Source organism: Urocitellus parryii, chromosome 6, assembly GCF_045843805.1.
Source record: "Urocitellus parryii isolate mUroPar1 chromosome 6, mUroPar1.hap1, whole genome shotgun sequence".
NCBI classification, from domain to species: domain Eukaryota; kingdom Metazoa; phylum Chordata; class Mammalia; order Rodentia; family Sciuridae; genus Urocitellus; species Urocitellus parryii.
In genome coordinates this window covers 92907523-92929924 of record NC_135536.1, presented here as the reverse complement: position 1 = coordinate 92929924, position 22402 = coordinate 92907523, and positions in this window count along the sequence as shown.

Here is a 22402-nt window from a genome sequence, read left to right as displayed (position 1 = left end):
CCATCCCCCACAGCGGACACTCCGCCGAGCCAGTCAGCGGCCACCATCCGGGAAAGCTGAAGGATACACCGCCACTCTCCTCCAGAGTGCGACATCAAAACAGGTCGGTGTCATTCAGCTCACCCCCCAGACAGCGGGAATTCGCATAAAATCTCTCCTAGGCTTGCCGGGAGAGGGAGTATCAAGCTGAGCCTCCATACAGGCTAGGGGGAAACCAGAGACACCTGACCTCCAACCCCTCCTCCCAGTAGCAGCCAAAAGGAAACCTGGCTAGCCAGCGCTGGGGGAGGGGCAAGCAGAAAAAATCAAAGTGATAGAGTGCCAGGGATCCCAGCAGCCTGCAGCAGGGCCCGGAGAGCCAGGCCAACTGATTCGCGTGGCCTGCCCTGCGGCTACAGAAGGCGTGGCGCCTCAGTGAAGCCATTAATTGGCAAGCAGGGAGGTTAGGGAAGGCCATTAGGTGGAATCCCACCAGCCAAGCCCACACGGACCCTTGGGCCGAGCACGGGTTCTCAGAAGGGGAAGGAAGCGGTACAGTCCCATCCCCCACAGCGGACACTCCGCCGAGCCAGTCAGCGGCCACCATCCGGGAAAGCTGAAGGATACACCGCCACTCTCCTTCAGAGTGCAACATCAAAACAGCGGACACTCCATCCAGGCAGTCAGTGGCCACCATCCGGGAAAGCTGAAGAATACACCACCACTCTCCAACAGCTTGTAACATCAAAACAGCCAGCAGCAGGACCCCGGAGATCCAGGCCAACTGATTTGCGAGGCCTGCCCCGCAGCTACAGAAGGCGTGGCGCCTCAGAGAGGCCATTAATTAGCAAGCAGGGAGGTTAGGGACTGCCATTAGGTGGAATCCCACCAGCCAAGCCCACCGCCCACGCCCGGAAGAGGCCCAGCGATCTGCCAGCATTGTAGTCACGACACCCCAATTGGAATAGGGACAGAGCAGAGCCGCCTTCCACTCCCGGAACAGGCCCAGAGAGCCGCCAGCGTGATAGACACGTCACCCCAATTGGAGTAGGGGCACAGCCGCCGCCCGCACCTGCAAGGGAGACTTTTCAAGTATACAAGAGCAACATAAATAAATAGGGGGTAAATTTCAAAACACAACAGTTGCACCAAGCAGAAAGAAACGCGGGCAGTATGAAAAGACAAGGAAAGAAAGGACCACAAGCAATGCAGGTCAACTCAACTTTAGAAGAGGTAATAGCTGCAACAGATGGAATATCAGATAAAGAGTTCAGGATATATATGCATCAGATGATCTGGAGTCTCAAGGAAGACATGAGACAGCAAAATCAGACAATGATAAATCACATTGACAAACAAATCCAGGAAGTCAAAGATCAATTTCACAGGGAGATAGAGGTAATAAAAAACAAACAAATTGAAATTCTAGAAATGCAGGAAACAATAAACCAACTTAAAAACTCAATTGAGAATACTACCAGCAGAGTAGATCACTTAGAAGAGAGAACATCAGACAATGAAGACAAAGTATTTCAACTGGAAAAGAACATAGACAGCTCAGCAAGTCTGCTAAGAAACCATGAGCAGAACATCCAAGAATTATGGGACAATATCAAAAGACCAAATTTAAGAGTCATTGGGATACAGGAAGGCACAGAGCTCCATTCCAAAGGAATAAACAGTCTATTCAGTGAAATAATACGAGAAAACTTCCCAGAATTGAAGATTGAGACAGAATCCCAAATCCTAGAAGCCTACAGGACGCCGAATGTGCAAAATCATAAGAGATCCACACCTAGACACATTATAATGAAGATGTCCAACATACAGAATAAGGAGAGAATTTTAAAAGCTGCAAGAGAAAGAAAGCAGATTACATTTAGGGGTAAATCAATCAGGATAACAGCTGATCTCTCAACACAGACTCTGAAAGCTAGAAGATCCTGGAATAACATATTTCAAACACTGAAAGACAATGGGCTCCAACCAAGAATCGTGTATCCGGCGAAATTAAGCTTCAGGTTAGAAGATGAAATTAAAACCTTCCACAATAAACAAAAGTTAAAAGAATTCGCAGCTAGAAAACCATCTCTTCAAAAAATCCTTGGCAAAACATTACAGGAAGAGGAAATGGAAAACAACATTGAAAACCAACAATGGGAGGTAGGACAGTAAAGGGGGGAAAGTAGTCATAGAGGATAACAAATCAGGTTTAGTAACATCAATAAACAAATATGGATAGAAGAACAAACCATATCTCAATAATAACCCTAAATGTTAATGGCTTAAACTCACCAATTAAGAGACACAGGCTAGTAGAATGGATCAAAAAACAAGACCCAACAATATGCTGTCTACAGGAGACGCATTTGATAGGAAAAGATATACATAGACTGAAGGTGAAAGGTTGGGAAAAATCATATCACTCATATGGACCGCGGAAACAAGCAGGAGTGTCCATACTCATATCTAATAAAATAGATTTCAAGCCAAAGCTAATCAAAAGGGATATAGAAGGACACTTCATACTGCTCAAGGGAACCATACACCAACAAGACATAACAATCATAAATATATATGCCCCAAATAATGGTGCAGCTGTATTCATCAAGCAAACTCTTCTCAAGTTCAAGAGTCTAATAGACCAACATACAATCATCATGGGAGACTTCAACACACCTCTCTCACCACTGGACAGATCTTCCAAACAAAAGTTAAATAAGGAAACTATAGAACTCAATAACACAATTAACAACCTAGACTTAATTGACATATATAGACTATACCACCCAACATCAAGTAGCTACACTTTTTTCTCAGCAGCACATGGAACCTTCTCAAAAATAGACCATATACTATGTCACAGGGCAACTCTTAGACAATACAAAGGGGTAGAGATAATACCATGCATCTTATCTGATCATAATGGAATGAAACTGAAAATCAATGATAAAAGAAGAAAGGAAAAAGCAAGCATCACCTGGAGAATGAACAATAGGTTGCTGAGTGATCAATGGGTTTTAGAAGACATCAAGGAGGAAATTAAAAAATTCCTAGAGTTAAATGAAAACACAGACACAACATATCGGAATCTATGGGACACATTGAAAGCAGTTCTAAGAGGAAAATTCATTGCTTGGAGTTCATTCCTCAAAAAAAGAAAAAACCAACAAATAAATGATCTCATACCTCATCTCAAAATCCTAGAAAAAGAAGAGCAAAACAACAGCAAAAGAAGTAGAAGGCAAGAAATAATTAAAATCAGAGCTGAAATTAATGAAATTGAAACAAAAGAAACAATTGAAAAAATTGACAAAACTAAAAGCTGGTTCTTTGAAAAAATTAATAAAATTGACAGACCCTTAGCCATGCTAACGAAGAGAAGAAGAGAGAGAACCCAAATTACTAGCATACGGGATGAAAAAGGCAATATCACAACAGACACTTCAGAAATACAGAAGATAATCAGAAATTACTTTGAATCCTTATACTCCAATAAAATAGAAGATAGTGAAGGCATAGATAAATTCCTTGAGTCCTATGATCTGCCCAGATTGAGCCAGGAGGATATAGACAACCTAAACAGACCAATAACAATAGAGGAAATAGAAGAAACCATCAAAAGACTACCAACTACGAAAAGCCCAGGACCGGATGGGTATACAGCAGAGTTTTACAAAACCTTTAAAGAGGAACTAACACCAATACTTTTCAAGCTATTTCAGGAAATAGAAAAAGAGGGAGAACTTCCAAATTCATTCTACGACGCCAACATCACCCTGATTCCGAAACCAGACAAAGACACATCAAAGAAGGAAAACTACAGACCAATATCTCTAATGAACCTTGACGCAAAAATCCTCAATAAAATTCTGGCGAATCGGATTCAAATACATATCAAAAAAATTATACATCATGATCAAGTAGGATTCATCCCTGGGATGCAAGGCTGGTTTAATATACGGAAATCAATAAATGTTATTCACCACATCAATAGACTTAAAAATAAGAACCATATGATCATCTCAATAGATGCAGAAAAAGCATTCGACAAAGTACAGCATCCCTTTATGTTCAAAACGCTAGAAAAATTAGGGATAACAGGATCATACCTCAACATTGTAAAAGCAATCTATGATAAGCCACAGGCCAGCATCATTCTGAATGGAGAAAAATTGAAGGCATTCCCTCTAAGATCTGGTACAAGACAGGGATGCCCTCTCTCACCACTTCTGTTCAACATAGTCCTCGAAACACTGGCCAGAGCAATTAGACAGTCAAAAGAAATTAAAGGCATAAAAATAGGAAAAGAAGAACTTAAATTATCACTATTTGCAGATGATATGATTCTATACCTAGCAGACCCAAAAGGGTCTACAAAGAAGCTATTAGAGCTAATAAATGAATTCAGCAAAGTGGCAGGATATAAGATCAACACGCATAAATCAAAGGCGTTCCTGTATATGAGCGACAAATCCTCTGAAACGGAAATGAGGACAACTACTCCATTCACAATATCCACCCAAAAAATAAAATACTTGGGAATCAACCTAACAAAAGAGGTGAAAGATTTATACAATGAAAATTACAGAACCCTAAAGAAAGACATAGAAGAAGACCTTAGAAGATGGAAAAACATACCCTGCTCATGGATAGGCAGAACCAACATCATCAAAATGGCGATATTACCAAAAGTTCTCTATAAGTTCAATGCAATGCCAATCAAAATCCCAACAGCATATCTTGTAGAAATAGATAAAAGAATCATGAAATTCATATGGAATAATAAAAGACCCAGAATAGCAAAAACAATACTAAGCAGGAAGTGTGAATCAGGCGGTATAGCGATACCAGACTTCAAGCTATACTACAGAGCAATAGTAACAAAAACAGCATGGTACTGGTACCAAAACAGGCGGGTGGACCAATGGTACAGAATAGAGGACACAGTAACTAATCCACAAAACTACAACTATCTTATTTTTGATAAAGGGGCTAAAAGCATGCAATGGAGGAAGGATAGCATCTTCAACAAATGGTGCTGGGAAAACTGGAAATCCATTTGCACCAAAATGAATCTGAATCCCTATCTCTCGCCGTGCACAAAAGTTAACTCAAAATGGATCAAGGAGCTTGATATTAAATCAGAGACACGGCATCTGATAGAAGAAAAAGTTGGTTATGATCTACACGCTGTGGGATCGGGCTCCAAATTCCTCAATAGGACACCCACAGCGCAAGAGTTAACAACTAGAATCAACAAATGGGACTTACTCAAACTAAAAAGTTTTTTCTCAGCAAAAGAAACAATAAGAGAGATAAACAGGGAGCCTACATCCTGGGAACAAATCTTTACTCCACACACTTCAGATAGAGCCCTAATAACCAGAATATACAAAGAACTCAAAAAATTAGACAATAAGATAACAAATAACCCAATCAATAAATGGGCCAAGGACCTGAACAGACACTTCTCAGAGGAGGACATACAATCAATCAACAAGTACATGAAAAAATGCTCACCATCGCTAGCAGTCAGAGAAATGCAAATCAAAACTACCCTAAGATACCATCTCACTCCAGTAAGACTGGCAGCCATTAGGAAGTCAAACAACAATAAGTGCTGGAGAGGATGCGGGGAAAAGGGCACTCTTGTTCATTGCTGGTGGGACTGCAAATTGGTGCAGCCAATTTGGAAAGCAGTATGGAGATTTCTCGGAAAGCTGGGAATGGAACCACCATTTGACCCAGCTATTCCCCTTCTCGGTCTATTCCCTAAAGCCCTAACAAGAGCATGCTACAGGGACACTGCTACATCGATGTTCATAGCAGCTCAATTCACGATAGCAAGACTGTGGAACCAGCCTAGATGCCCTTCAATAGATGAATGGATAAAAAAAATGTGGCATTTATACACTATGGAGTATTACTCTGCATTAAAAAATGACAAAATTATAGAATTTGGAGGGAAATGGATGGCATTAGAGCAGATTATGCTAAGTGAAGCTAGTCAATCTTTAAAAAACAAATACCAAATGACTCCTTTGATATAAGGGGTGTAAACAAGGACAGGGTAGGGACGAAGAGATTGAGAAGAATATTTACAGTAAACAGGGATGAGAGGTGGGAGGGAAAGGGAGTGAGAAGGGAAATTGCATGGAAATGGAAGGCGATCCTCAGGGTTATACAAAATGTCATATAAGAGGTAAGGAGGGGTAAGTCAAGAGAATACAAATGGAAGACATGATTTACAGTAGAAGGGGTAGAGAGAGAAAAGGGGAGGGGAGGGGAGGGGAGGGGAGGGGGGATAGTAGACAATAGGACAGACAGCAGAATACATCAGACACTAGAAAGGCAATATGTCAATCAATGGAAGGGTAACTGATGTGATACAGCAATTTGTATACGGGGTAAAAGCGGGAGTTCATAATCCACTTGAATCAAACCGTGTAATATGATGTATTAAGAACTATGTAATGTTATGAACGACCAATAAAAAAAAAAAAATAAAAAATAAAAAAAATTTTTAAAGAGTAAAAAAAAAAAAAAAACAAAGCAAATTCTAAAATGCAAAGGAAATATACAGAATATAGAATATGCAAAACAATTAAAAATATAAAAAATATTATTTGTAGTACTTATACTACAAATTAGTATTGGCCCAAAGACAAATAGAGCAGTATGATAAAACAAATATTTTAGAAATATATATATATATTGTGTATAGATAGATAGATAGATGGTATATGTATTCCAAATGCAGAACTTATAAGTGGGATTTTATATCCAAGGAACAAGGTAGGTACCAGTAGAGAGAAAATTACCAAGAGGAAACATGAAGGGCAATTGGGGATTCTGACTAACCTGTTTTGATGGATTTCTTTGCTGAAGATGGGCCACAGGGGCCAGAGGTGGGTTTAGGAGATAAGAATTTGATCAGATATCAAGCCAGACAGGTTGAAGGTGAAAGAGTCTTTAAACTTACTCAGCAGGATTCTTACTAAAAGTAAGTGACACAGATGACACAAAGATGCTACCAAAGTTGCAGCCTACAGGGCTCAACAAAAGTTTGGTCAAAGAGAACATTAGCACCATTAACAAAAAAAATTACCCAAAATAGATAAGTCTAAATATAGACACTAGAAATATAAAATATATAAAATAAAGCATAAGAGAAAATCTTCATAATCTTGAGCTTGGTAAACTCTCTGACACACAACATCAAGAACATTGTGGGTATAAGAGGAAAAAAATAATAAATTGGACTTCAGCAAAATTAAGGATCTCTCATCTCTGAAAGAAAGAAAATAAAAAGACAAGTCAGACCGAGAGAAAACATTTGCCTATCATTTATCTGATAATATTGTACAAAAATATAGCACAATAGTGAAATTAATTGGGTAAATATTTGGGCATTTCAGAAAAGAAGATACACAGATTGCAAATATGTACAGGAAAAGATAATCACCATAATCAGTAATTAGGAGAATGTAAATTTGGATCATGATATAATACTAGTGCATATTATTAGAAAGTCTAAATTTAAAAAGACAAATCACATTAAGTATTGGAAAATATGTAAAAGGTCTGGAATTCTCAAATACTGCTGTTGAGGATATACAATGGTATAGCAACTTTGTAAGAAATTTTGGTAGCTTCTTCAAAAAGCTAATATACCCTATATGACCTAATTATTCCACTCCTAAGTGTCTATCCATGAGAAATGAAAGTATAAAAGCACAAATAACTAGTGTTCAAATATGCACAGCAGATTTATTTGCAGTAGGCAAATATTTGAGACAACCCAAATGTCTATTAGTATGTGAATGGATAAATTGTGATAGATTCATAATATGGAATAATACTCTGCAACACAAGTAAATATGCTATTGCTGTATTAAATGTTATCAACCAGTTTTTTTTTAAAAAGTTACTCTGAGTGAAAAAATCCAGAGAAAAAAATAATTGCTGTTATTTCATTTATATATCCAGAATATTTAAGCTATCTGTAGTGACAGTGCAAGTTAGTGTCTGCCTCAGAGTGAAGGAGTCAAGAAAAGTTATCAGAGGACCATGAGATAATGATTGGGGATGGGTACATTATCTTCATGTGATGAGGGTTTCACAATTCACACATATGTCAAAACTTGTCAAATTGTATGCTTTAAACATGTTCAGTTTATCAGCTATTAATTACATGGCAATAAAACTATTATAAATTGTTATGGAAGAGGCTCTGCTAGAAGTTTGTCTTGAGTACAGTTATGTCAAAACTGAGTTGTCATTTCTATTGGTGTAGCTGTTGATTTCTAGAAGCTCCCCCCAAATTTGCCTTGATGAAGACCAATTATCTCTTGTCTGAATTTTAGAGTTTGTTTGTTTTAATGGCTGCTGTTTTTTGTTAATAGTTGAGATTGAACATACCTAATCCCCAAGTCCTAAATACTATATATTGCAAAATCTGTAACTTTTTGAGCACCAATATGATGCCACAGGTGAAAAATTTCGACACCTGACCTCAAATGCACAACATGCAATTTGTTCAGCATCCTCTAGGGAAAAAAGACCCTTCCATACCCCTTATGTTGTTACATTTCTTTCCACCAATTCCCAGATTCTCCCATGCAGACACCATCAGAGGGTAATAAAATGGCATGTGTGCAGACTGGACAGAGCAACAACAGGTTCCCAAAATGTCCTACCTGGGGCAAGACCTATGAGCATTATTCACTATGTTCCTTTATTTGTTCTCTGAAAACTTTTAAAAAGCCTATAGATATCCCTGTGGATTGACAGTGATTAAAAAAAGAAGGCTGTTTAGCTATAGTACTGAAAATCAAGCTATTGGAAAACCACACAACAATGTAATTGTGAAACACCTTATCGGGGAGTATGGAAGAATGACCACCTATGGCTTGAAGAAACAAGATAAACTTCTGAAGCTCTACATTAAAGGTGATGACAAAATTAGTAAAAAATAGACTTCCCACTGCTGAAAGTACAGATCTCAATCATGTATTGAGTGACTAGATCCACAGTGAATACTTAATGTATGCTAATCATAAAATAAGCAGAAGATCTGTCACAATGAACTGAAAGTTGAAGGGAATTGTGATTATTCAATAGGCTGGTTGCAGAAATTTTAGGAAAAGATATAACATTAAAATTTTAAATATTTGCAGTAATAAAGTACCTGCTGATAGAAAGCAATGGAGAAACTCATTGGCAATTTTCCAAGGTCATTGCTGATAAAAATATGAGACCAGAATAAGTCTGCAAGGCTTAAGAAGCATCATTGTTACTGTCCTTTTGGTTTAATCTCTGACGATAGCTAATGAGACAAAGCCTACAGGAATTAAGAACACCACAGACAGAATAACTGCTGGGACGTTCAGTAGGCATGTGTGAGGGTAAACTAGCTACAATAGGCAAAAGTTTGGGTTCTCACTCTTTTGAAGGAGTGAATTTCTTACTAGTCCAGTATTATTCCAGCAAAAGGGCCTGCATTCTCAAGGACATCTTGCCTGATTGGTTACACAAATATTTTGTGCCAATGACTTATGTTATCTGCAGAAATAATGTTTATGTCATTTTCTTTCTTCCAGATGTGACTTATTAATTCAGCCATGTGATCAGAGCTTCCTTAGATCAACAAAGAATAAATATGAAAATGTTTTCTTTTGCAGCATATTAGGAACATAGGATTGCAGTGTGGGAGCAGAAAGTTTTCAACAGGAGGTTAGCATAAAGGATGCCATAGTTTCTGCTGCACATGTTTGGAAGACAGTGACTAAGATACAGCTACATGTGCCTGGCAGGACCTCAGGCCTGCAATTCTGTTCTATAAAGATGGTGAACAAGGTGGTGACTTGGAAGGATTCTGTATATCAAATGAGAAATAAATGATGACCTTCTTACATATATAAGAAATATATACTCTCAGAATCTGTCAGTAAACTGGAAAAAGTGGATATTGAGAAGTTTTTTTTTTAATCTTTATTTTATTTTTATATGGTGCTGAGAATCGAACCTACTGCCTCATGCATGCTAGGCAAGCGCGATACCACGTGAGCCACATCCCCAGCCCCAAGAAGTTTTAACATTGGTTATGAGGCTCCATTAGTTCACTCATGGACTAAATGGTAATATAGCCAAAATTGCTCTTAGTCTAACTGACCATGATAATAGTGACAGAGAAGATGGCATTGTTAACTCTGCAGAAAAAGTTCCATAGACAAAAGTGAAAATGTGTGGTAGGCTCATTGAAGGATTTAGAGCAGCATGTAATCATAACACTATAGAAATTATGTCCTTCATAAAATCAAAGAGATATTTCTAAGACAAAGCCATTGTTAATGAGACAGATGACTCCAAGGAAACACTTTAAAAAGCCATATAACAGAACAATTCCTCATCACTAGGACCCAATTCTTGATTCCTCCACTGCTTCTGATATTTCTTCTCACCTAAAAAAAAAAATAGCACAGCACAGAGTAACCTTTTAGTCAAGTACAGCAACAATAGGATAAAACTGAAAGATGCCATCCTTTATCAAGGCTCTTATTTCACAGCTGATACAGGGATTCTGGTGATGCTGCTTAGTTACCACGAACATTTTATTTCTTCACTGTATTGATGGAATGTCATATTTTGTAGTGTGAAGTACTTTTGTGTTAATCAGAGTAGGAAAATGATCCCTCACTTGTAGCATATACATTCACAATCAGGAACAATGGTGAAGACAGACAACTACAGGTAATACACATGAGATAGCAATGTCTTTGCTTCCTGATGGTTCAATGTACAGAAACTTTGTTTCATTCACAAAGTAATTTAAAATATTGTATACAATTGTATTTAGCCTAAGTATATATGGCATATAAGAAACATAAGTGAATTTTGTGTTCAAATTTTGATCCCATCCCAGAATATCTCATTATGTAGGCACAAATATTCCAAAATCCAAATTCTAAAGCACATTTGATCCCAAGATTTATGGATAAGGAATACTCAGGCTGTATTTAAATTATATAATTAGTTAAACCATTTTTAATTCCAGGAAAATCATCCTTTCCAAACTTGATCTAAGTTCTCCATCTAGGTTTTGTTAGAAACAAACCAACAGATATGGCACTTGGAATACAATTCACAATGTTCAATGGATAAATACACACAACACAAACTAAACCTTGCTTTGAGAGTACAATACCAGAAAATCAAGAGCTAGATCAATAATATTTCAAATGAAAGTTGAGGTACTTTATCTTCCTTATAAAGGACAAAAAGTTTTTCTGACTGAGGCTTCTACATGTTATACTTAAAATTTAAATTCAATTCCTCTTTTAGACTCTCTATCTTTTATGCCTTATATATTCGCTCTTTTGTGTGGATTTTTTCTAACAAGAACATTGTTTATAATATTTTAAATGGAAAATTTGAAAGGAAATGCAGTTAAACTATGTTATATATCAGAAGAATAGGTTGTAGTCCCCCCAAAGTAAAAGTGACTCTCTGGTTTTCAGTCCAGGATAGAGAAGGGGAAAAGAGTATATTTTGCTCTGGATATAATAATAAATTTAAAAATTTTTAAAAAACAGAAAGTATTTGAAGAAAATATACTAAAATATTAAGAGTGATTTTAACTGAGAATGAGAGTTATTGGTTAGATTTATTTTACTGTTTTTATCTATCTTCTGCTTTTATATAGATGTGTGTATATACTCACAAACTTACAAATACATATATATGCAAATATGGTATTATGTTTTAATAGGATTAAGAGGGGGAAATTTAAAAACTAAGAACAACTTTCTAGCCTGTCAATTTGATAAAGTTAAAATCCAACTTGTTTTTCTGTAGGGAGCAGAAATTTTTTTGAATTAGAAAACCAAAAAAAAAACATTATTAAAATGCAAGTTACTTGAAATCAATGATGATTCTATTAAATCCAAAATATATTTTATTGAGAGCAAAATCCATAGTATTAGACACTGTTTTACATAAAAGCTGCAAAGATTAATAAAAATGCCACTTTTCTCCACAAAATAACAGCTAAATTGAGGAGACAGACACAAGTATAAAAGCTGCTCTACTGATATGCACACTAAGTTCTGAAAATTTCTTCTCAAATTGAGCTTCCTGGTAAGAGCAAAGTGGTATACAAAGTAAATGCTAACACTGTAATAACAGACACACTTAAATGACTCTTTTTTTTTTGCCTTATAAATGTTTTCCCCTTTTCAATGAAACTTTATAAATATAAGCAATGGTGCTTCTCTAACCTGTGAAATGGTGGAGAAAAGTATAACAAATTCCAAGAAGACATGGAAGAGAAAGAGGCAGGGTATGTGGAAATCAAATCTTTCCCTTTGGAATCTTAAAGTTAGAACATAACACTTGGAGTAGGCAATTAAATCCTTTGGAAGGGTTACAGTTCATCATGCTAGGGACTGAAGGTCTTTCATACTTTTGAGGAACAATGTCTTCATTCAGTGATGGTGAATGATCAGACTGACTTTCCATTCATATTAGAGCTGTCCGAGAAGTTACTAAGATTTCCAATTTAGACTTTAAGGATTTTTTTTAATTCTCCTCATCAATCAATTTAGATGAAACAATACACACACATGATTGATCCTCATTATTTATTTGTAACTGTAAAGTCAATACTCCATTGACTCATTTGCCTAGAGCAAGAAGCATTTGAACCACCTGTGCATACACTCCCAAATGAGATAAAAATAGGCAAAACTCTGCCTTCTTATTTCAACTCTCAATTGTAACCAAATGTCCTTTTCTTATGCTCTGTTAAGTGCCATGTCTTTTGCATTTTTGTGCTTTTTGCTGATTTTGCTATTTAAAATGACCCTCGAGCCTAGAGAATTTCCAACTGTGGCTTTCTACACACATTCAGCCTGTGATGTGCCTTGCTTAGAGAAAACACATGTTAGGTAATCTTCATTCAGGCATGGTTACAGTGCTGTTCAATGTGAGTTCAATGTTAATGAATCTAGAATATGGTTTAAAGTGTCCTTAAATAACATCACATATAAAATGAGCTTATACATTGATCAGTTGACAAGAATGTTGTGATGAGAGGCTTACAAAAACCTAACCCTCTATTTTCTCTAGAAGCAAAAGTTTAGTGTTTGCTAAGTCAGTATTTGGGAGAAACTCATGGGGAAAAACTAACATGTAAAATGAGAATCAATTATGTGTAAACATAAATATTATATATATATAAATATATACATATATGTGATTTTAAATACTCATACAACACATATAAAATAAATATATTTACATATATATGTCTGTATATAAGTGTAATTATATATTAGTTTTTTAGTTTAAGAATCAAACTACATGCTATAAATTACATGTATATAGCTATAAAAAACATACGAGGGCCTCTTTGAAATCGGAATTGTCCCAGAAAATCTGGTCCTCAAGAACACTGTTTACTGATATAAATTATGATTAAAGGACCAATGAGCAGTTACTAGTAAAAGTATCAGGGTGTGGCAAATCCACTTGTTTGGTTTAGTTTTGAAATTCTAGTCAAAGAATATTTATCAGTGCCTGAGGGAGAAGAATAGAAAAAAAAGGAATAATTGCCACAGAAAATTTAATTAATTAAACCCCTGAGTACAATTAAACTCTCCTGTCCCTAAATCAAAATATTTGTACAGCCTTATTATATTCTAGCATTTGTTTATGCCTTTATAGACCTTGGCTTTCCATATTTCCCTGAGCTAAAAAGCAAAAATCAAGAGTGATAAATGCAGTTTAGTCAAATGAAAAGGAGATATAAAAAGAACTGATCATGAAGAACACTCAATAAATATGTAGCTCAGACTTCATGCAAATAAAATAGAAAAGTGATTTTTGAATGCTCAAGTTATATAGTTTCCTATTCTTTCAAGGGATAATGAGGGCCAACTTTGGATTTGTATTCAAACTGGCCTTTGGATTTATGATGCCTTCTCCTAGAAACAACTACTACTTTGTGAATTAATGTGTGAGTGAGGCCACTAAATGATTATTCTTTGAAGTATGCATATTTTTCAGATTAGACTCTAATCCTTTATCTAATTCCCTCGTGAAAACTTAGTCATGCACCAGGGCTGAGCTGTAGATTTTAGGTGAGGTTTTAAATGTAAGTAATATCTGCCAAAAGAACACTCTAAATATGCCCCCCCCCTCTTTGGAGAATGAGGACAATCGTCTATCTTTTCTGCATCTATAGTCTAGTATCTTATTTTAACTTCAAGTGCCAACAGCAGCAGCAAAATTGCAATCCAGCAGTACAACCATCCTCAGCTACATTAACTGACAAGAACAAAAGTGCACTTGGTGCACACAGAGACTACTGGTCCCATGACAAGCTCTGCATACTAACAGGGGTATCCTTGCTTCTGCAGATGCAAGAGGACCCATGACAAATGATGTGCACCAAGAGACTGACAGCTCATCTTCTCTCATGCTTGCCTGCTGCATTACATTGGGTGGAGAGATGGGTAGCAAGCTCATAGCACACACATTGCCTCCTCTTCTCGTAACATGTTCTCCATCGTCTCTCTGATTCCCTTGTGTGCAGCAATTGACCTTGTCCAATTTTTGAGGCTCTTTTAAAGTTAATGATCTTAGATTCTGGAATAGTCTTCAAACATATGAGAGATTATTACATAGAAAATAGTATCCAGCTGCTTCTTATCTCACTTGAGGATAGAGCTTTGGCTGCTGCCATTCACTTCAGAAACAATGAATAAATGCTTCTTGGTCACCAGGATGGTGGTCCTGTCATGGTGAAACTACAGCAGGCACAGAGAAGACCTCAAGTGCAATCGGAAGTATCTCATTTTGATGAAAGAAATGCACTGACATTGAAAATTCTGAACCCAGCTACAAATTCACTTCACATTCCACAAGAATTTGCTGAACATAAATTGTGACACCCAAAGAGCCTGTGATAGAACCCAAAGAGTATTATGTACAGTTATGTATCAAAAATATGTGTCTGCCAAATTCATTTTATGTTAAAACAAGAATTTCTGTATGTGAAATTATTCAGCAATGTTTACAGAGAAGATGCAATTAGTGCATTGTCTGTTGAGTTGAGGCAGTATGAGCTACTAGAAGAGATGTCATGGAAGGAAGAAATACTTCTTTCAGAAAGACAAGTACTGCATCTAATTCATTTATGAAACATAAAAACATGGATCTCACAGAAGTTGAAAGTAGAACAGGCAGAATTAGGGCATAACTTGAAAATATGAATTCATTTTATAAATATTTACTGCATACCTATGATATTGTAGCACTACCAGAATCATAGTTAAAAGGCATGCTTCAGATTGTAAAATACCCTTTTGTTATACAAATGAGAACCTGATATTCAAGAACATGATATTCTACCTTTATACTCTCTGGGTAGCCACTTATAGCAAATTAGAGATAGAACCAGGAACAGAAATAGTTGCCCCTTCAGCTCAATATATCTGTATGAAAAACATAACATTTTCCCCTGCCTTCACTGTCCAATTAGGAAACCAAAAAAGATATTAAAAAAGAACTGAGAATAATTACAAAGTATCACATGAGCATTAGTATGATAAAACAGAGAAGAAAATCCCTCTATTCCCCCAAATAATTGAACAGTAGACAAGAACTATTTCTGTTGTTAAGTTAATCCCAAACTTTGCAAAAAATGGTGCTGAGAACATTGGATATCCACAAGCAGAAGAATGAAACTAGACCCATAATTCTCACCATCTCATCTGATGAAAATCAACACAATACACACAGGCTTCAAAAGCCATGTTTAACTAAACTGCTTGTGACTGGAAGACTTTGTTCTTTGCTTCTTGAATTTTTCTGTTTCCTGTAATGCACATATTAACTTCTAAAAACTAAAAGTTATTTTAAAAACCTGAAAAAAAATCAACACAAAATGGATTAAAGACATAAATGTAAGAACTGAAACTATGAAACTACCAAAGGAAAACATAGGTAAATACCTTGGGATGCCAGAATGGGCAAGGTTTTTAATTTTATTTTATTTTTATTTTTGTTTTATTTTAAAATGAGGCCCCAAAAGCACGAAAAACAAAAGTAAAAATAGACAAATGGTATTATATCAAACTAGAAAGTTTCTGCACATCAAAGGAAACAAACAACAGAGTGAAGAAAAAAACTTCCAGAATGAGGGAAAATATTTTCAAACTATACATCTGACAAGGTGTTAACATCTACAACATACAAGGAATTTAAGAAAATTAATGGAAAAAAAATTAAAGAAACCAATTAAACAATAGCCATGAGACTCCAATAGACATTTTTAAAAGAGGACACAGAAATAGACAAATGGACAACAGATACATGAAAACATGTTGGATATCACTGATCATTAGGGAAATGAAAGTCAAACCACAATAAGATGTCACCTCACTCCAGGAAGAATGGTTATTATCAAAAAGAAAAAATAACAAATGAGAGAAATTATGTTCAAGACAAGGGACTTCTTTCACACTGTTGGTAGGAATGTAAATTAGTGTATTCATACGGAAAAGAATATGGAAATTTCCCAAAAAATTAAGACAAGAACTACTATATTATCCTGAAATCTCACTCCTGGATATTAATAAAAATAAATAAATAAATCAGTCTGTAGAAGAGACGTCTGTACTCCCATGATTATTGCAGCTCGATTCCCAATATACAAGAAATGGAAACAACCTATTTCCATCCCCTGGTGCATGGATAAAGAAAACATGGTGCATATACACAATAAAATAGTGTTAATCCATAAAAAGGAATGAACTTCAATAATTTGCTACATTACCTTAAAAGAAAAAAGCCTGGAGCAGAAAGACAAGTACCACACAATCTCATTCGTATGTACAATATATTTTAAAAAGTTCATCTCATAAAAATCAAGAGTAGAAGAGTCATTACCAGAGTCTGGGAAATTAGTGGCCACAGAGGGATGGGGAGATGATGATAAATGGCTAGTAAGTAATAGTGAAGAGTTTTGCTGTGCTAGTGCACTGTAGGGTGGAAATAGATAACAAGAATATGCTGCATATTTCAAAAAGCTGGAAGAAAGGGTTTTGAATGGTTTTATCACAAAGAAATGATAAATATTTGAGAAGATAGATATGTTTAACTTGACACATTCTATAATACATACAGGTATCAAAACATCACATGGTACTTCATAAAGGTGTATAATTTTTGTGGTTTTATGTATTATTTAAAATTTAATTTAAAATTTAAAAATAAATTATAAACATATTTTTCAAAATTTTTGTCTTGAATAAAGTGATGATATCATTTGTAAAACATTTCCTATATTTGATTAAGACCTTTCTATTTTTAGTCTTTACAAATATATTGTTTTAGCAAAATGTCTACAATCAATCTCCATTTTAGTGTTTTTTGACTAGTAGGTACATTAGTCATAGTTGTTAAAATTCCAAGTTACCTTATACTAACTTTCCAGACATCAATAAATCTTATGTTTTTGGAATAATATTGTCCCTCTGTTTTCCAAATGCTGATAATACAAAAAAAGAGAAGCCAATTCTGCACAAGGGATTTATTGAGATGTGGTATACATTAACTTAATCTCTAAAGTCAGACTGATTTGGAATAAAATTCTAGTCTTGGAACTTGTGCAAATGTGGGCAAGTTAATCTCAGTAGGCCTTGAATTTCTGTTTGGTAGAATAGAAAAAAAAAAGTTCACCTAATTTATTGGTTAATTATAAAGACTAAAATACATAATATGAAAAAAAAAGAAGTCTTAACGATGTCTACCACATAGTATGTTTTCAATAAATGCTAGTTGTTAAGTGTTTTGAGAGTGGAGATGAGTTACTTCTATTGGGCTGCTAAACCAGTGTCAGGGTTGTTGCAGGTGATTATCGTCATGCTATTACAAAAGGTCATAATTTGTATGTGGTAAATGCAACTAATTGACCATGCAACTGTTAGGAAAGAAAGATGAGCAGAGACTGTCAGGACTGCTCTGGCTAGAATGTTATTTAATTACATATAAAGCACTTACAGAAACATTCATCATTTTTTTCCCTAATTTTGAAATCATTAGTGCTCATAATAAAAATCTTAGAAAATACAGAAATACGAAGTCAGCAAAAATCACCTATAATAATTATATTCTAAGTAAATAAGACTGATAAATTCACTTTCATATTTTTCTCTCTGTTACAAATTTTTCATTTTTAAGCAAACATTAAGGTTGAATCAGAGAAACATTTTATGTTCTGCTTTTTCACATAATATATAATTTGTAGAGTATATTTATAACATAATATTTCTTTGAATTATTTTATATATCCATTTTTGGAAATTATTTCTAGTGATTTTCTATAAATAATGCTAAATTGAACATTTTTGAAAAGAAATCTTTATAAATTTCTAGGATAATTTCCTTAGAATAAATACTAAAAATTGAAATTAATAAGAAATTTATTTGCTAAAGCTCTATATGATACAGGAAACTTCCCTGAAGAAATCACATGCCAAATTGCACTCTTGTTACAATGTAAGGAAATGTTTCTTACCCAAGTCACTGTCCTCACCACAGATCCTGTTCCATCATCAGAGCTATTATACTGACATTTACTAAGCCTTTACCCTGTGGCCAGCCCCATATGACTATTTGCAGATATTATGTTCTTAAATCTTCTCAAAAACACTTTGAGATATATATAAAATAATTCCCCTTTTCTGTATTTAAAAACTGTGGCTCAACCAAATGTAAGTTGTGCTCCAAATTATGCAGTTAGAAATGAATCATCCCACAGGCACATCGAACTTAAATACATTGCTTTTTACCACATCACATAGCACTTATTGTTATGGTTTAGATATGAGGTGTCCCGCCCCATTCCCAAACCTCATGTGTGAGAAAATGCAAGGAAGTTTAAGGGTGCAATGATTGGGCTGTGAAAGCTTTAACCTAATCAGTGAATTAATCCACTTGACAGTAACCAGAGATGAGGTGGAGCAGCTGGAGGAGGTAAATCACTGGGAGTATGACTTTGGCATTTATATTTTGTCCCTGGTAAGCTGAGCATTCTGGCTATCTCTCTCTATTTCTCTCCTACTCCCCACTCCCAAATCTGGTGGCTTTGCTGCTTTCCTCTACATGAATATCCTCAGTGATGTTCTGCCTCACTTGGGGCCCAGGGGTATGGAATTGGCTAGTATTACCTGAGACTACAGAAACCAGAAGCCCCAAATAAACTTCTCTAATTGTTCTTACCAAGTCTATTAGTCACAGTGAGGAAAAAGCTATCTAAAGAACTCATTGATGTTATTTATTAAAATACTTAAAATACAAAAATCACCAGTTTTACTTTACATAATTTCAATAGTAAAATTATTGTTTTTATATATGTGTTGGTGTTTTATAATTTGGCTTTTTATTGTGAATATTCTACTCATGCTCATTGTATTTCTTTATTTTCTTATAAGAGATACTTTATTATGAAGGCCAGATTCTAAAATGAGATGTTGATTGGCTCTCTTTGGTACAATAATAAATATGGATTTTCAAGATGGTAACACAATTTATTCATTTGCATGAAATTTGGAGATATTTTGCTAATTGCATTCTCCAATGAGCTTTGGACTCCCTGCCTGCCAATGTGTATTTCATTTTACAAGCCCCTTTTAGATGTTCTCTTTGTTTTGTAATTGATGGAGTTCCTGGGAGCAAAAAGTCATGGGAGATTTAGTGAGTGTGAAATGGTGAATATTGAAAGCATTTTAAATATTGATGTGAAAATAGATCTCCTAGCTGGATATCTTTTTGTTTTGCTGTTTGTGGAATGAATAAATTAGTTCAAAATTTTAAGCATAATGAATGTGAAAGTGCTAGTGTTTGGATTATTAATAGAGTATAACCTGCCAGATTTGTTGGTAGCCTTTCTATATTTTAGAAATACTAGAGATATTTATAGTGATATTTTCAAATGCTTTAATAAATCTAGCACACTCACATGATTATTTGCAACTGCAGAAATATTCTTGGGCTAGAAGGAATTGCTATACACAATAGAATATTGGGAATGTCCATTGTATTTAAGGGCAACATTAAAGAGGACAGACATGAGAAAAAGCTTCAATGAAACAAGAAATGAAGTTGTGAGCTGACTCTTGCTTGCAAGAAAAAAAAAAAAAGAACAAAAAATTAGAATAACTTGGTGAGGCCAAAAGAAGTGGCATTACTCCTTGGAAGACTGAAACTCAGACCAGGCTTTTGGATTAGGATAATCTTGGAGGCAACACAATGCCATAGTTTGGTTTGAGGCTGAGTATGCAAGAAAGTCTTATCAGCAATGAAACGTTACTCACATTTTATCTTCACTAAAAATCCTACTTTAAACTACATTATAGCAATGTATTAGTGTGGATTCTGAGATAGATGATTCAGGTAAGTAGGATAACTGAGCAATGTTAAATGATATTTTTTCTTCAAGAAGGGATGAGAAAAGGTATGAGAACCAACAAGGTTTTGGTGATGCACTCAGCATTTGTTATACTCCTAAAAGAATGGACCTGCAACTACTTCTAACTTGAAGAGATCGGGGTCGCAGGGGAAGGAGGACCTTCAGGAAATTGGAATGAGCCAGAGTCATCAGTAGAGAGACACTGCCATTATCAAAATGATCTATTCCTTCTTTCTCTGATCTTTTGATGCCTCCCACTGAGAAACACAGCAGAAAAGTAAAAAAGAAGGTTGCCTCAGTGTGCAATTTACACAGGTCTTCCTGGATTCAGAACAGTACAAAGAAGAGAGGGAAGAAGATCTAAAAAGCAAACACAAAATAGCCCAAATATATTATTTGGGCTTTGATCAGTATTAAAAGCTCTCCAAGGCCAGTCTTAGGTCTAGTGCCTCTCCTTCATTAAATTTCACACCTGAGAACAAGATGTCCTGGACACCATGGTGGTAGAGACACCTCCCCGAAGTATGAACAACAACTATTCAAGAAGGAAGCTTATATATATTAGTGTCTCCTAAATCCCTTCAGTAATCTACCCTACCCCAAACCTCTCTGAATGTCTATCAGAACCAGCACAGTGCTCTGTATATCCTAGCCCCTCAATTTGCCAGAATGAAAATATCCACACATTCCCAGGAGAGTTAGCAACAGCAAGCAAGCAAATAAACAAAAATCATCTCCATTCTGAGTGATTAGGAGTAACTCAGCTGGGTTAAGATATATGTTAAAAAATTGGAAAAATGAGTAAAGAACAACAATATGCACATCTAAAAATTATACCAAAAAAAAAAGAGTCTATGTAGACTGATTCAGGAACTTTATAAGCTAATCTGAAAGTTAAAAATTTGTAAGAAAATTAATTTCTTCTTCCACCAGAAATGGGTCCCTCTAACCAAAGAAAGATTAGTAAGAGAAAACCCAACAATCCATGAACATTTTCAGATTTACATGGGAGGTCTCCAGGGAATGGGCTATTCTCTAAGAGGGGGCTTTGCATTTCAGATTATGAAGCATGTTCAAGAAGGAAGAATAAATTTCTAGAGAAGTCACAAAACAAAGGAAGAATACTTTGGGTCTTCAGGCATGGCAACTTGTAGGAAGGCAAATAAATGTTAGATAAATTTAATAAGTAAATAATAAAGTTAATAAGTGGTGTGGATTTCTTTGTCACCATCACCAGGTCAACAGGGTCTGAAGGTGTCCTCAGTAGTTAAACTTTTTTCTCCCTGGATATGGGAGACAGAACACAACTTTTGTCCTTGTAAATCTTGTCCTGCTTTTAGTCAAAGAGAAAACAGAGTTTTCCTATATCTATTGTTTCTTAAGGGCTTCAGCTCAACAATTTTTTTTCTTTCATTTTAGAGTGAATGTGTGAAGAATATTTGAAGAGCAGTTCTGATTTCCCATGCTATGAATTCCTAACACTCTAGTGGCTGGAACTCTGCTGGGGGATCAAATATTCAGAATATTCAGAGAAACTAGAAATCTGACTTTGAGAAAACAATAATAAACAAGGAGAGCAGAACCTCAGACCTGAGACCCACGCAGAAAGTTCTGTGTCCTACAACTCTCCTCAGTAATTTCTTCAGAAAATTTCCATATGCAGAGGTAGTGAGGTGCTGCTCAATGTTTAAAAATAAGGTCTCTGAGGAAATGAAGGAAAAACACGATTTATATTGCTTGCTGATTTCTATGGTATATATTGTCATATCATGGCAGATTTCAAGATACCAATGTCATGTCACTGACCTGAAGTTGGGAAGAAGTATATGCATTTGGCTCCTGTAAAGCTGGTAGAAATCCACTCTGGCATATTTATTGGCCAAGACTACCAAAAAAGTGAAACCGGAACCAGAAGGGCTGGAAAGTGGACCTCTTCTTCCCATT